Source organism: Sminthopsis crassicaudata, chromosome 2 (assembly GCF_048593235.1).
Source record: "Sminthopsis crassicaudata isolate SCR6 chromosome 2, ASM4859323v1, whole genome shotgun sequence".
Classification (NCBI taxonomy): Eukaryota; Metazoa; Chordata; class Mammalia; order Dasyuromorphia; family Dasyuridae; genus Sminthopsis; species Sminthopsis crassicaudata.
In genome coordinates this window covers 463,229,634-463,245,856 of record NC_133618.1, presented here as the reverse complement: position 1 = coordinate 463,245,856, position 16,223 = coordinate 463,229,634, and the positions used below count along the sequence as shown (strand labels likewise).

Here is a 16,223-nt window from a genome sequence, read left to right as displayed (position 1 = left end):
AAATATAGAGGAAGACTATGTGATTCCCTTGTTTAACTTTAGTCCCTCTAGCACCATATCTTTGGTGGCAGAGTGGACAATGTTGAATTCACAGATCAAATCCTTCCTCAGATAGTTCTTTAGCTGTCTGACCCTGGGCAAGTCAGCCTCAATTTCCTCATCTGTAAAATGGAGGTAATAACTGTACCTATCTCACAAAGATGTTATGAGGACCAAATATATATATATATATATAATATTATAAAAATATTTCACAATTATATATTTATGATTTTATGATTAAAATATTATAAAATATATAAAGAACTTTGCAAACATCAAAGCATTAAATAAATGTTAGCTATTATTATAATTAGCGTTCTGATGTTCCCCAAAGCAGAAAAGTCTAGATCTAAAACTGGAAGGTACTTCAGCAGGCATTCTATTCAACTCCTTCATCCCATTGTACTATAAGTGAAAAAAACCCCATCACCCAGGAAAGCCAAAAGGCCCTAAAGCAAGGACATTTAACTTAGGTCACTCTGTAGAAGAAGAGATAAGAGGTTTTCCAGCTACCAAGCCAACCTCCATCTGGCAAGAAACAAATGTACACATCTGAAAGGAAGAGCTCAGGGCAACTGAAGTGGAAGACAAAGCTGGCAAGAATTGGCATCTTCCCCATTGATTCCTATCAAAAATAAATGCATGACATAATAAATGTAGGCAGTCTGCCTGTGGCTTCCTCAGACTGTGATGTAAAAGACCAAAAAAAAAAAAAAAAAAAAAAACAGTCTACAGATTACTCACTGAATAGGTGCCAAGGTACTGTGATAGGCATTGGGACTTCAAAGACAAAAAATGAAATAATGACACATGGAGTCAGAAGGTCCTGGATTCAAATCCCAGTTCTACCATTTAATAATAATGTGACTTTTGGCAAGTTATAATCTTCTTGGGCCTCAGTTTGTTCATCTATAAAATATAAATGTTGGAATAAATTATATCAAGGGTCCCCTCCAGTTCCAAATTATATGATTTTCTATGTGGAATGAGCATGTTCTCCTACTATAACCAGTTAGGCATGTCTTCCCCCATCTGTTTCTTCTTCTCTTTCTGTTCTCATAGCCATTATTCTCAATATTTCTAGTTAGAAATTCTACAATCGTCTCTTTCTTTATCTACTTGTCACCAGTCCCTCTATTTCCAGTCTTCCATGTGCAACAAGAAGCCAGACAACATTTTAGAGCAAGCATAAAAACAAGTATTATAATGACTAATCCAGCAGGCAGTGGGGGGAAAATAGACTGGCAGCAGAGAGAGACTGTTAACAATAGTTCAGACAAGACAGGATGAGGACATAGATTAGGAAGGAGATGACACCCATGTAAAAGAAGTTACAAGTGCAATTAATAATGTCAAAGCTGAAAAAAATCAGCAATTAATAGCTAATCAAATAAAATAATAAGTTTACCTTTTTATAGCACTTTAAAGTTTATATTGGTTTTCCCCCTGCAATGATACTGTGAGAACAGGTAGTACAAACATTATTTACATTTTAAGGATGAAGAAACTGAGTTAATATGACATACTCTGCTCCTAATTTGTGTGATACTAGACAAAGATTTGAATCCAAGCCTTTAATTTCCAATCCAGTATTCTTTTCCATTTTACTATTCAGCTTTCCTGAATTAAAGATGACTCTGTGTCCATGCAGGAGAACTCAGAAGTGTTGATAGGAAATGGAAAATTGGAAAGAGGATCTGGGTTAGTGTAGGGGTGGGTGGATAAGTATCTGAGTTCTCACACAAGTTTCACTGTGGTAGGAGCCTGGAACCCTTCTGGGACTCTGAACTAAATTCCAATCCTTTCTAAGTTTGGACAAATCACTTCCTTTTGGTGGGGGGGCCCTCAATTTATCAAAAGAACAGCTTGGCTAGATGACCTCTACAGGCCCTCTCAATTCTAACATTCTAGAACAGTGGCTTATGATGAAAATAATAATTATGTAATTATTTTATTGCTATTATTATTATCACATTCCATAATTATAATAGATCCCACTTATACTTTGTTAAAAAAGCACTTTCTTCTTAACAACCTTGGGGGCAAATTATACCTATGCCAACTATTTTATATTTTATATATAAGGTCTCCGTCTTCTCTTTTCAAGTCCAGTACTCTTCATAATACTAGCTTCCCTGTATCTCCCTTCTCTGAAGCCTTTTCTGCTTCATTTTCCCCCTTCAACCTGAATGACTCCATTATTTCTGCTTCCTCTTCCTTTCCCTAAGTATTTAGCTATACAGCATATACTACATGATGTCACTCTGTTTTCTGTGCACTGTAAGTTTAAGTATGAGTATGTTCCTCCTTACCATTAGATGTATAAATTACTTGAAGGCAGAGAATGGGTGGGTTATTCTCTTCATGATCCTCCCATTCCCTACCTGAAGCTTAGGTCAATTCAATCTTGCTATTAACTGGCAATATCCTTCAGTCCTCCATAGAACTAGACAGCCACCATTCTCAGCCTACTAAGAAAACTCTTATTTTCCCCAGCAGAAAAAAACTAAAAAAGTACCCAAGAATTTCAAATAAGAGATGGTTCCCTCTTGAGTGGTGAACCGTTATTCACATGAACCTTCCCCTTCCCTTCCACATTATACAGTGGGGTAGGGTGAAGAAGACTGGATTTGGAGGCAGAAGATCTCAATTTGAATTGAACCTCTGTCACTTACTACCCCAATGTGAACTTAGGCAAATTACTTACTTGGTCCCACTGGGTTTCAATTTCCTCATTTATAAAAATGAAGCGTTTAGATTAGCAGCTTCTCAGGAGGGCAAATAGGTGGCACAAGGGATAGAATACTAGACCTGGAATCAGGAAGACTCCAAGTCACTTAATCCTGTTTGCCTCAGTTTCCTCATCTGTAAAATGGCCTGAAGAAGGGAATGGCCAACCATTCCAATGTCTTTGCCAAGAAAACCTCGGCATAACTGAAATGACTCAACAAAGCCTCTCAGGAACTTTCAACCCAAGACCTAAACTGAACGTAAATAAGGTGAAGTCCCTTCTCTCAGGGACTCTATACTTTAATGGAGAAAATGATCTTGGTAACAAGCAATAATAAAACACATATCCAAGTAATTTTAATGCAAAAAAATATATCATAAGGTTTGATAATAAACAACCTGCCTTATAAGGTATAAGTAACAATGACAACATTATTCTTATAGGAGTTTCCATTTCCCTGGACTTTTTGGTTCATAAAATGCTTTTCTCACAATAACCTGGTAAGATAGGTAATCCAAGTATGATTGTCCCATTTCACATATGAGAACACTGAAGCTTAGAGTAGTGCTATTCACCAGCTAGTATCAGAGACTGAATTTGAATTCAAATCTCTTGATATTAGTCCTAGCATTCTTTTGACTACACCAATGTGATTTGTGAAAAATACTATAATTTAAAATGATCTTCTTTCTGATATTTCATTACCCACTGTAAATATATGGGCAGCCAAATGGTGCAATGCTGGGCCTAGAGATGGGAAAATCTGAGTTGAAACTGGCCTCAGACACTTAGCATCTGTGTGATTCTGAGCAAATCATCTAACCCTGTTTGCCTCAGTTGCTTCATCTGTAACCTAGAAATTCTAAATAAAAATTATTATGATTTTGTACTGCATAGAATCAAGTCAGGAAATGGATACTTTGTTAGGCAGGTTTCTAAAAATGTGCTTCTGCCAGTGGTGCCGACTCAATAAACCCACAGCATAACTCATGACATATTTTTTTTTAACTTTTAGTTGTTTCTTTTGGGGGGAAGGGTCTTTAAGCAAGGCAGGAAAAGGCTAAAAGAAGCATGTGATGTGACTCTCAGCCAGCCCCCAACACTGAATCCAAGACTCTCCTGCTGCCAACAAACCCAGCCCTGGCAAGATCTATTACTGTGGCCAACCACACGACTCAAAAGAGATGAGTTGTCTGCTGTGATTGCTGGGGTTCAGGAAGGGACTTCTTAGGCCAGATTCATGGCTCATTCGGCCAGGGATGATTTCAGAACCTAAGCAGGCTCTGTGAAACCCAACACTTAGGAGAGGGTTGTGGGAGTGAAGTTACAGCCCATCAGGTACAAGCAAAACCAAGTCAGGCCCCTAGAGCTTTAGGACAAAGCTTCCCCAGCCTCCCTTTGGGCCCTCTTTGGCAACCCAACAGAATGTTGACCTGTAGTTCCAGTCCTCTGTTAAGATGAAAAGCCAAAAGCTCACCAAAAAGAAGGTAACCCAATGTGAGGATTCTCCGGTGCAAATAACAACAGCTCACATTCATAGAAAGGATTTTAAGATTTCAGAAACACTTTTTTTTGAAACAACCCCTGAGGCAGATATTATTGTATTTTTTTAAATTAGGCAATATAGTATTATTAGCCACAATTAACCCATGAAAGAACTAAGACTCAGAGAGGTCATATTACTTGTCCAGGATTACACAGACAGTAAGTATTAAAGCTAGGACACTTCAAACCAGGTCTCCTGACTCCAAGACTAACACTTTTCTCACAATACTGTGTGGCTTCTCCTGGAGTCTACAAATGAAATAAATACAAACAAATGAAATAATTACAAGCACCCAAAATCCTGCCTATATCCGGTCCTTTTTTCAGGTTGCACTTATTAGGAGTTTGGTCTATATTTTACTTCTTTCCATGCCTCAGTTTCCTAATTTGTAAAATAAAGGGGGAAAAAATAAAATAAAATAAAGGGTATCAGACCAGATGAGCCTGAGTCCCTAATATTCTAAGCTTCCTTCTATCTCTAAAGACTAATGTCCTATGATCTGCTTCCAATCTGCTTCAAACCCTCTCCAGAAATAGTGTGAGAAAAAAAAAATACTGGATTTGGAATCAGTCTGGGTTGGACCTGGGTTTGAAGCTCAGCTCTGCCACTTTCTCTTGTTCAACATTGGACAAGCCATTTAAACTCATAATGAGTTCCCAGCAATAAAAAGGCTCTCGCCCTAGCTCTCAAACCCAGATATGTTTCAGGAAACTGCTAATTTCCCAAAGTGTCATCCCTAGAGTCTTATTCCCAAGGTTTTCTTTTTAACTTATGGATTCCTTGCCCCTCCCAACATTTATTCTTACCATCACCACACATATAGAAAACATATACCTTCCAAGATCCTCAGCCCAACACACACCCAAGTTCTACAACATCTCCTCATTCTTGCTCACTCCATATATCTGGTTAGTTGCTACAATCTCATCATTTCTGCCCTCACAAGTTTCATATTTTCTCTTCTCATTACTCACAGAGTTACCATCTTCTTTTAGTTCTTATTATCTCTTTATAGCACTAAGATGACCTTCTACTTAGTTTCCTTGACTCATTTTCCCCTTCCAATCTAATGCTCACAGTGATTGGAAAGCGATTTTCCTAAAGTTTAACTGATCATATCACTTACTATTCAAAAAACTACAGTGACTCCCAATTACCTATAGTATCTAGTATAAAGGGCAGCTGGGTGGTACTATGGATAGAGGGCTAGATTTGGAATCAGAAAGATTCATCTTACTGAGTTCTAATCCAGCTTTGGATACTTACCAGTTGTGTGACTCTGAGCAAGTCACTTAACTATGTCTCAGTTTCTTCATCTGAAAAATGAGCAGAAGGAAATGGCAAACCCCTCCAGTATCTTTGCTAAGAAAACTCCAAATAGGGTCACGGAAATCAAGTAGTACATGTCCTTTGTATAGTATTTTAAAGTTCTTTACAACTTGATCTCTTTCTATCTTTTCTACTTTTCTTATCCTTTATTCCCCTTTATGAATATTTCACTTTAATTGTACAGGTCTATCTTCACTTACTCACATATAACACATGCCTTCTATCTCTGTATTTTTAAATTTAAGAAGTATTTTACTTATAAATGCACCATCATATTATCAAATTAACTTTTATAAGAGAAAACATTGGCAACAAACACAAAAAAGCTGTCTCTATTTTTTGTTGTTGCAGAAACTGTCCCCCATGCCTGGAATATTATCTTCCTTCTCACCACCTAGTCTTAGGGATCTAGCTTCTAACCAGACTCAACTTAAATGCCACCTTCTACTGAAGGTCTTTCCAGGTCTCTCCAGCTGCTCCAGCCTTCCCTTCCAAGGTTACTTTCCATCTACTTTCTATGTATCTTTTGTAAACCTTTTCACTCACACGTTTCTTCTCCAATGAGAGTTTCTAACACTCACTAATGAAATGATCAACCAGGATTCCAGGGTACCAGTGATTCAATCTTTTACCATTCTACCCACTTTAAGACAGAGAAGCTGGACTCAAGGTTCAGAAAGAAATATGTATATTTTGGACATTGTCACAGAATGGATTTATGTTGCTAGACTATTCTTATTTGTTACAAGACTTTTTTCCCCTCCATTTTTTAACTGGAAGAGGGATATTACAGGGAGAAAGGAGGTTAGCAATAGAGAAGCCTCCAAAAAAAGAGGGCAACTAAAATATTTTTTTAAATGCACAGAACAGAAAGAATTTCAGAAAGAAGCACAGATAAGTAGGGCAACTTTGAAAATAATATGTAAAATGTATTAAATGTAATTTTTAAAAAGATGGATTAAAATGGAGATTGGTAGTTCCATATATGATCTTTTTTATATTCTGCTTTATATATGGTATTTAATTTCATAATAAAATTGTATTTTAAAAAATGAATCCTATTACCCACCTTCTAATAGAGGTAATAGACTCAAGAAGAAAGTGAGATATTTTGGGAGCATGACCAATATGAGACTTTAACATTACATATTTGCTACTAGGTCTTCTTTTTCTTGAAGAGATGGAAGGAATGGGGTAGGACCAGGGATAGGAATCACAGGCAATCAGGACAGCTTTGAAAGTTATATGTTGTGTTGTAAAATGTATGGTATTGCCTGTCGTCGGGGGGAGGGAATAAGGGAGGGGGGGTAATTTGGAAAAATGAATACAAGGGATAATATTATAAAATATATATATATATATAATAAAAAAAAATTAAAAAAAAAAAAAAAAGAAAGTTATATGTTGTGTTTATTATATGTTTAAAAAGAAAAGCAAACGCTATATCACAGATATTTGAAGTTTCATTTGCAATTTTCCCTTTCTGTTCTACAACTTGCATGGAAATGATTATTTTATTTGGTGCTCATTAAGTTTTGAATTTTAAAAGTAGAAAGAAGAAAAAAACACACAAAAAAAGATACTGAGAACCTAGAGCAGGTGTGGAGAATGTCTGGTATGAGGGCCATATAAAGCCCTGGAAATCATTTGCTAAGGCAACCACAGAAAATGATGAGCTAAAAACTAAGTACAACAACCTCCCACTGTTTGAGTTCTATAAATTGATAATTTTGTATGGCCTTCAAATTATGTTATAAATTTCCAAATGGCCCTTGGTAGAATACAGGTTTTTTCACCTAGAGGATAGACCAGGATTTTAATCTACCTTTTGTTATTCCTAGTGCCTGGCACACAGGAAGGACTTGATGTTTCCTGACTGATTCTCTATGACAAAATGAAAAATACCAAAAAAAAAAAAAAAAAAAAAAAAAAAAAAAAAAAGAACTTTAAGTCCTGAAATCAGGAGAACCTGAGTTCAAATCTGGTCTCAGACACTTAACACTTCCTAACTGCCTGGCAAGTCACTTAACCCCAATTGCTTTAGGGAAAAAAAGAAAAAAGAAAGAAAAGAACTTTAAAGGACACAGAAGGTAGAATTCCAGAACAACAAGGAATCTGAAAGCTATTCTCCCTTTGAAGCCTGTCTTAGGATAAGTGGTTTCTTCTTAGCCAATGTTTCCTAGAGGACTCTTAACTTTCCAACTCCTCCTCCTATCCCCCATACCACTTTCATCCCATCCCACCTCATCCCCCCACAGACTGTAAACTCTGTGAGGACAGGTGCTATTCATTTTTCATCCAGGTGTTTCCATCACTTAACACTGCATCTTGTATGTGGTAGGTATTCAGTAAATGTTTAGTGAATTAAAAAATATCAGAGTCAGAAAGCATAAAGACTAAATCTAAATCTCAGATGACTGAGGCTCAAAGAAGGAAAATGATGTGTTGTTAAGTCATCCTGGTAGAAAGTAGCAGAGCCAAGACTAGAATCTGGTATCCTTATTCTTTATATTACTTGCCTACCATCTGTCCTCTACAAACAATAGGGATGAGGTACCATGCCACTAAAAAAAAGAGTAGGTGGGAGATGCACCCATTTCCCTTGCTACACATTCAGCCTAGTCCAGGCTGAAGTCAGATATTTTCCCAGAAGCAACATAAATACACACACACACACACCCTAAAATAGAGACAGAACCCAGGAGAAAAGGGACAAGTTTCTGCTGATAAAGAAATCCACATTGTGACCAGGAACAAAACTTCCCAGCTAAGTAGTAGGAATGAGGATTATCCTCCATCCAGACCAACAGGAGAAACCCTCAAAAAACATGATTGTCTGCCAACCCATCAACCACATTCTTAGGGGCAAGAGGGCAAGAGGCCCCTCCCCAAGGACCAATCCTCTCCCACAAGGAGCTCCCCTGGCTGCAGACCAGAACTTGAAGAAGCAACAGGCCTGCACATGTGCAGTCAGGCAATGACGCTCGAATACAGCAGACCCAAGCTGGGCCCACGCCCCAGGAGTCTTGCTTGTCTGTGAAGGAGGTGCAGGGAGCCAAGCAGGTCCCCAGTGAAATAATTCTGTTATTAATAATAATAGCTCTAATTTCTATGACGGCATTTTTACAAAGAACTTTTCCCATTAACAGCCCTTCAAGAGAAGTAGCACAAATATTATCAGAAAGAACTTTATGTGCTTAGAAGAACCCCTTGGATTTAGGAGAGTCCTGGGTTCAAATCCCAGCATTAGTGCTTACTAGTTTGGTGACCGTGTATAAGTCACAATTTCTTTAAACCTAAATTACCTCATCTATAAAATGGAGCTAATACCTGCAGGCCATTATGAGGAATACATACTGGAAATTTTGGTATGAACTGTTATATTCCCCATTTCATAGAGAAGGAAACTGGCTGATAGAAAAGGAATTTAGCCACAATCACATAGAAATTAGTGACAGCTGGAATTTTAATCCAGATATGCTCATTCCTATCCAGTATTCTATCGCCTATACTATAGCTAACTCCCTAATGAGGGTAGCAAACTTGATCTTTGCTTCTCTGAACCTTTTTCTCTTACTTCTAGCATTCTGTTTTGACTAGGTAGGTAGGCACCTGGATGAAGCAATGGATGGAGCCCTGAATTTGGAGTCAGGAAGGCCTGAGTTAGACTCTGGCCCTAGAAACTTACTAGGTGTGTGGCCCTGGTCAAGTCACTGACTGCAGTCGGCCAGTTTCCTCATCTGTAAAACCAAGAAAACAACATCCATTTCCCATGGTTGCTGTAAAGATAAAATGAGATAATATTTGTAAAATGCCTAACACAATGCCTGGACATAGTAGATACTTGATAAGTGCTTCTTTTATCTAAAGCTAAAATCTTCTAATCAAAGTCACACTGAGCTATTCAGGGCTAAATGTGATCCCTCTCCAAGGTAATTGTGATTTTGTTGTTGTTTTTTGCTGAGGCAATTGGGGTTAAGTGATTTGTCCAAGGTCATACAGCCAGAAAGTGTTAAGTGTGAAGCCAGATTTCAACTCAGGTCCTCCTGACTTCCGGGGCTGGTGCTCTATCCACACTGTGCCATCTAGCTGCCCTAATTTGTGTTTTAAGGGAGGCCTTTAACATAGGCAATGATTACCTTCAGGGGAATGACTTACTTAACTGAAACTGGCAGACCTACACATAGAAAACAATTCCAGGAGTCTTTAGCTGCCAACCAAACTTTGAGCCCCTCATTGTTTTCCAGGAGTTAGTACCCTTAGAGCAAAAAGATGAGGAGAGCCAGAGTTCTAGAAGTCTGTGGCTCTCAGATAGAGTGCATCCCAGCTCTGACACTAATTCCCTATGTCACTAAATCAGTGCCCCATCAGTGGGGCAACTTTCAGTTCTGAAACTCTCTAGTTGGGCAAGGAACATCAGATTCCTTAGGAAAGCCTTGGACAAGCTTGTGGGAAGATAGTGCTCAAGGAGGAAGATTTAGATACTACCAAAAAAAAATTAAGAAAACAATTTTAAGCTCAGAACTGTATTACCATAGACAGAAGAAAGACTTTGGTTGTACAGCTGGGGAAAGAGGACTTTCAGAATTTATTTAGAACCTGAATTGTATTTTTAGCATCTAATCACTTCATAAGCTTTCCTCTAAAAGGGTGAGCTGGCTAGATGGCACAGTGGATGGAGTGTCAGAGTTTGCAGTCAGGAAAACTCATCTTTCAAAGTTCAAATCCTGCCTCAGACTCTTCCTGTGTGACCTGGCCAAGGCACTTAAACCCTTTTTGGTTCAATTTTTTTTCTCATCTGTAAAATGAGCTGGAGAAGGGCATGGCAAACCATCTCAGTATCTTTGCCAAGAAAACCTAAATGGGGTCACAAACAGTATAACATAATTGAAAAAGACTGAACAAAAACAACAGAACAGAAGAAATGCCCAAATCCATTTTTCAGCAAAGTGAAGTAGTAATTTCTCCATGAGTGAGTAACCTGGTTCTGCCACTAACATACTTTGTCCACAGGCAAATCTGTGTTATTCTCTAGGGTTCAGTTTCTTCATCTGTTAAGATGAAGGAAGGTAGGAGGAAAGGCTAATCTAGCTGATCTCTAAAAAGACTTTCTAGCTCTAATCTAGGGAGCATCATTTGAAACTCTAAGGGCCTTTCCTGATTTGGCATTTTTATGTTACAGAAACCATTCTATGATCTAAGCCAGGACCTGAACAGGTCAGGACACAGGGATCCTTGACTCTAAGGCCTGGGCAGGCTTAGACCTAATCTCCTAGGCACAAGCATACCTCTTGTCTAGAAGCAAGGTAGATATAAACAAGATTGGCCTCATTGAGAAATCCGGTAACCCATTATTAAATTGATCACTATGGTAGAATTCCCCACACATGTCAGAAGACAAAAATGCAGTAACCTTTCTTAATTACTTGTGCTTGAAAGTGGGGGAAGAAAAGGGGAGTCAATGTTAGCCTTAAGTCCTTGCTCACAATAGTCCAGTGGTCTCCCACTATCTGCAGAAGAAAATGAAATGTTCATAGCCAAGCACAATTCCTCACAATTAGGTTTAGCCCACCTTTCTTATCTTCTCTTATAGTACTTCTGGCATTCTCCCAGCTCTATACAAGGGGAGCATTACTTAGCCTCTCTGGGTCTCAAGTTACTTTATTTGCAAAAATATTAATGATAGCACTGGTAATTCATTTGTATAGTCATATATATATATATATATATATATATATATATATATATATATATTTGTGAAGTACTTTCCTCACAATAACCATGGGGGGTAGGTAGTGCAAGAACTGTTATTCTCATGTTACAAATTAGAAACTCAGAGAAATTGAATACCTAAATCATACAACTAAAATGACTCAGGGCCAGGATTAAAATCCAGGTCTCTTCTAATTCCAAGTCCCATTTTTCCCCCTTTAAAGCAAGCTGCTGCAGGCTCTGTCTGCCCCCCTCCCCTGCACTCCATAATTTCCGAACTCATATTTGCATCTGCTGCATGCCTCATCTCCTCTATAAGATTGCAAACTCTTTGAAGATAAAGATAATGACTCCCCAAAACTGAGCACAGGGCTTACACATAGTAGGCATTTGCTAGATTTGTCTGCTGAATAGAATTGTTGGACAGTCTCCAAATCATCTCTATTTGGCTTTGGAGCCTGTGATGCAATGTTTGTTGTTGCTTCCTAATGGTGCCCAGCCACCAGAGTTCTCATTACTTAGGGAGAAAGGGAGGCAGGCAGGCAGCCCAGGAGCGCACCGACTGCCAGTCTGGGGTAACAAAGAGTTCACGGATAACCCGCCTGCAGATAATCGAGAGTTGGCTGTGCCCCCAAAAGAAAAATGTCAGAAAACGCAAAAGTATGAAATCCTGTAGTTCTGGAGCAAAGGCTAAGGCATTTTGAAAATCCATTTGCTTCAGCTGTCTGGACGCAACTCCTTATCTTCATACACATGGGAGTTGGTCCAATTCTCTATCCCTGAAAGAACAATTTGTTTGACTCTTGAAACATGTAACGATCAAGGCTCAAAGCCTGGTGAGGAGAAAGACTCTGGTAGGTTTCTTCCTGGAAAGTGAGGCTTAATACTCAGATCCATAACTTCTCAGTCACAAAAGAATGACCGGTTCTTTGTACTAGAACCCAAGACCAGAAAGAGAAAGAAAGGGGACAAGCAGCAAGCTGAGCCTACAGAGTCTTCTTCTAGATCCCTTCCAAACAGGATGATTCAGAGCCCAGGGCCCTAGGACATCTTTTACTGAGAGTCCCCAGACTCCTTTCTTCCCAGTCCCTGCTGTCCATCAGAGCGCCAAGCCTTCAGCGCGGAGTCTGTCCCTTGCTCTGGCTCCAGGTCCTCTTCTCCCCCACTCAGGCAGGGTGCCGATGCTCAGAGTAACTTTGTAAAGTCGCGCCAAGCAGATTCCCGATCCCCCCGAGGAAGCCGGCTTCGGAGCCCCCCATCCGGCGGAGAGTCGGTGAGAGACACTACAGAACACACACACACACACACACACACACACACACACACCCCATTTCCTTACCTTTAAATGGCAAAACGACCGCAGCGTCCTTCACTCTGGAGGGGTGCCGGGGGTCCCATGATAGCGACCGGAGCTCAAAGCACCCAAGCTGGGTCAGCTGGGGGAGAGCGCGGCCTCTCGGAGTCCTGGGGGAGTAGGTGACTGCGCGTGCGCTCTGCCCACGGCCCAGGGGTCCGGGCTAGAGCTGGGGTGGGGGGGAGCTTGGGAGGGACGTTGGCTCGCTCCCCTTACCCCTGAGCCCAGGGGACCCGAAGGGGGCCGGCGGCGCGCCTTCCCCACGTTCACTGGGGCTCGCAGCCGGGCTGGCTCGGGCAGACAAAGTTTTCAGCAGGAGCTCCGGGGCCCAGGCTGGCCGGACCCTGGCCACGGTGGGTGGGAGAGCAGAACTCCTCCGTACTCTGCGCAGTCAGGATTTGCTCCTCCAAGATTCTCTCAGACCCAGGGGCCACCGTCGCCGCCGCCTCCAAACTCCTCGGGTCCCGGCCGTAGCAGTGCCGGTGGCTGTAGCCGGGCCCCCCCGCGAGCCAATCAGAGCGTGGCGGCCGGGCGCTTAGCCGCTCGCCGGAGCCCTCGCCGTACATGAATGACTGCAGAGCACTAATGGGTTAGTGAGGCCCGGCCCCTCCGAGCCCCGGGCCCCCCTAGGCCCCGCCCCCTCCAGCCCCAGGCCCCTCTAAGCCCCGCCCCTCCAGAGCCAGCCCAGATGAGGAGGCCAAGTGAACAATGAGGGAGGGAGGACTCGAGTGAGACTGGCGGGGGGTGGAGAGGAGAGGGGTAAGTGAAGCCGGAGTGGGGGAGACGCTGCACCTGTTTCCAAACAAACGCACAATAGCCCGAGAGATGCTTCCCCGCTCCAGCCCCTCAGGGAGCCAAACTGACAGAAGGACTGACGAAGTTGCTCCAGCATCGGCCCAAGCTCCAACCTGGATGAGATCCGCACCGCGCAGCGTCCCTCCGGGCAAGCGCCCAGCCCTTGCAGTCAAGCCCTGTGCCCCCACCCCCACCCCAGCCTAGCCCGGCTTGCTAGGTTTGTTTAGAGGCGGGGCCGGGTTCCCGGAGCGGGGGGGAGGAGGGCGAAGAGGACTTGGGGAGAGTTCTCTGAGATATGCGGAGAATTTCAGGTTCAAGTTCCATCCACACTGTAGTTCTCAGGTTTGGGAGAGCGCGGGGGTCCCGCGCACTTGGTTGCATTTCCCGAGGAGTCTATGGCTACAACACCTGGACGCTGCCGCATGACCTCAGCTCCCTTGGCCCAAGCCTCTGGAGAAAGCCTGGGAGCACCAACCAACCTGAGACTGTGGGCGATTCTGGGGCGGGGGCCAGGACGGGAGCTAGCAGAGGAGTGGCCTAGAGCAGGCCCGGTTCAGCCCTGGGTAACGCAGCCCAACCCTGTCTAGCTGAGCTCAGCCCATCCACCTAGCTTCTATTAGTCCCAAAAGAGCTTCTGGCCCCGTCCAGTTCTCACAGCTTCACCTAGTTCCGTTTAACCTAGAAGAAGCCCTGCCGTGCCCATCCACGTTCTGTCCAAGCGTCCAATCTGGCCCTCCTCCCTCCATTCAGCCCTGGTTTAGCCAGCTCAGTAGAATCCCTCCAACCCAACCTTATTCAGTACAAGAGAGCCTTCTTTATTCCCCACCCCCAACCCGATGAAATCCAGTTTGGTTCAGAAAAATCTATCAGGGTCTCTCTGACCCAGCCTGCCTATCCAACTAGATCCAATCCTAGTAACTTTTTTTTTTTTTAAAGTTACTTCCATTATCCTTAGAATTTACAGGTGTTGTGCCAGAAATCTTTATGGATGAGTCCCAAAGTGTTAGGAGCACACCCACCCACCTCCTGAATTCAGCTTAATATACAGCTGTGAAATTGGAGTCTCCACTTGTAAAGACAGCTGGTATGGGGCCCCAGGGTGGGGGTTTCCATGCTAAACCCCTCAGACAGAACTCAAGTGAAGCTAGCCTTACCTCCCCGGTGCAGCAGTGACCTGGTTTTCCTGAGAGCCTGAGACTCAGGGGAGCAAGCCCCCTGTAGAGTGAGGAATAGCATCCACCCCACAATCTAAGAATGCACTAGTACAAGTTACTATCCCAGTTATAACAAGGATATCAGTAAAAGCTGAAGATCTTCCTAAACACAGGCAGATACCCAGCTGTAAGATGATCCCTCACATTCCTGCCTAATACAGACTGCTGCTGTCGACCTCCAAGCCTGCCTCTAATTCCAGGACAGAGGCTGTGGCATTAATTCCAAAGACAGCAAATAGGGTTCCATTTTCATGCCCAATAAAACACTATTTAAGTTTGCTCTCCTGCAGCTGGGGAGGCTGTACCCTTATTTGTACAGTCTTACTGAATACAGGACAGATTTTCATTTCCTGTTTCCAATCTTACCCAAATGGACAAAGGTAAAATCCCTCAGCATAACAGTGGAAAGGGAACCAAAATCAGGATTCAAGCCTATGATCTATTAACTGACTCTGGCAGCTTAGTCAAATCATTCAAGATCTCTGTCTTGGTTTTGTTGTTAAAAAAAATGTTAGAACAGATGACACTTCAAGATCCTTGAAAATTTAACATTCTATGTTCTAAGACCCCTTCCAGTTCTTGCATCCATCAGTCCTGGAATGATGTTATGGCACAGAATTAAGTACAAAGGACCAAATCAATATTTTTGGCAGCTAGTGGATTCCTCTTCCTCTGAGTTCTTAAAGCCAAGACTGGATTGAAATATGTCAAATGTATTGTAGAGTAGATTCAATGTCCAAGTACAGATTGAGCTAGATATTCTCTGAAATTCTTTCCAGCTCTAAGATTCTGTACAATATTTGGTGAGGGGAGTAAAACAAGAGAATATCTATCTGCAGGAACAGAGATAGTTGGAGAGATGGAGATCTTGCACTTGGAATCATATAACTTTTGAGCTCTGCCTCTACCACATATAGCTGGGGATGTTATTCACTTTGGAGAGTATTTCCTTTTCTGCAAATGGGGCTAATATTTATCTTATTATTTCACAGAATAAAATAAGATAGTATATATAAGGGTGCTTTGTAATCATAAGCATGAGCCACATGTCATATATAATCATAGAATATTGGACCTGGAGGAAACCTTAATACAGGGGCTCTTTACCTTTTTTCATATCATATTTTTTATGGCAGTTTGGTAAAGCCTTTAAATACCTTCTCAGAATAATATTTTTAAATACACTGGAGAAATGTTTGCTTTCATTTGGAAGTTAGTGAAAATAAAGATGTATTTTTTCTCATCTCAGTTGATAGACTGCATAAAAATCTATCCCCAAACTCTTTCTGTGCACCTCAGATTAAGAACTCCTGAGCTAGAAATATTTCAAATGGAGAAGCAAAGACCAAAAGGAAGTCATAAGACTTAGAACCAAAAGAACACTTAAAGATCATCTTTCCATGGGTTCGTAGCCATTTTTTGTGTCATGGACCTCTTTGGCAATCTGGCAAAATCTATGAACCCCTTCTCAGAATAATATTCATAAATATACAAAATAAA

General features: G+C 41.5%; 1 protein-coding gene across 2 annotated transcripts in view; it reads right to left on the bottom strand.

Moving 5' to 3' along the window:
- Positions 1-13,290, bottom strand: part of DAB2IP (DAB2 interacting protein) — a 307,237-nt gene extending 293,947 nt beyond the window's left edge. For both annotated transcript variants that reach the window (XM_074292969.1, XM_074292965.1), the window contains exon 1: positions 12,700-13,290. The gene's annotated coding sequence lies outside the window, so the exon portion shown is untranslated. The remainder of the gene's footprint in view (positions 1-12,699) is intronic.
- Positions 13,291-16,223: the final 2,933 nt, after the last annotated feature.